This window comes from Cherax quadricarinatus, unplaced genomic scaffold (assembly GCF_038502225.1).
Source record: "Cherax quadricarinatus isolate ZL_2023a unplaced genomic scaffold, ASM3850222v1 Contig130, whole genome shotgun sequence".
Lineage (NCBI taxonomy): Eukaryota > Metazoa > Arthropoda > Malacostraca > Decapoda > Parastacidae > Cherax > Cherax quadricarinatus.
This window is the reverse complement of record NW_027195156.1, coordinates 279,089-280,285: the sequence shown is the minus strand read 5'-3', so window position 1 is coordinate 280,285 and position 1,197 is coordinate 279,089.

The following is a 1,197-nucleotide window of genomic DNA, read 5'->3' as shown; positions in this document are numbered from 1 at the left end:
ACGACCCACACCAGTCCACTAACACCCAGGATACGACCCACACCAGTCCACTAACACCCAGGATACGACCCACACCAGTCCACTAACACCCAGGATACGACCCACCCCAGTCCACTAACACCCAGGATACGACACACACCAGTCCACTAACACCCAGGATATGACCCACACCAGTCCACTAACACCCAGGATACGACCCACACCAGTCCACTAACACCCAGGATGTGACCCACACCAGTCCACTAACACCCAGGATGTGACCCACACCAGTCCACTAACACCCAGGATACGACCCACACCAGTCACATAACACCCAGGATGTGGCCCACACCAGTCCACTAACACCCAGGATACGACCCACCAGTCCACTAACACCCAGGATACGACACACACCAGTCACATAACACCCAGGATGTGGCCCACACCAGTCCACTAACACCCAGGATACGACCCACACCAGTCCACTAACACCCAGGATACGACACACACCAGTCCACTAACACCCAGGATACGACCCACACCAGTCCACTAACACCCAGGATACGACCCACACCAGTCCACTAACACCCAGGATGTGACCCACACCAGTCCACTAACACCCAAGATGTGACCCACACCAGTCCACTAACACCCAGGATACGACCCACACCAGTCACAACACCCAGGATGTGGCTCACACCAGTCCACTAACACCCAGGATACGACCCACCAGTCCACTAACACCCAGGATACGACCCACACCAGTCACATAACACCCAGGATGTGGCCCACACCAGTCCACTAACACCCAGGATACGACCCACCAGTCCACTAACACCCAGGATACGACACACACCAGTCACATAACACCCAGGATGTGGCCCACACCAGTCCACTAACACCCAGGATACGACCCACCAGTCCACTAACACCCAGGATACGACCCACCAGTCCACTAACACCCAGGATACGACCCACACCAGTCACATAACACCCAGGATGTGGCCCACACCAGTCCACTAACACCCAGGATACGACCCACACCAGTCCACTAACACCCAGGATACGACCCACACCAGTCCACTAACACCCAGGATACGACCCACACCAGTCCACTAACACCCAGGATGTGACACACACCAGTCACATAACACCCAGGTACCTATTTTACTGCAATATACTTTATATATACAACAATGTACCTCAGATATACCTCAG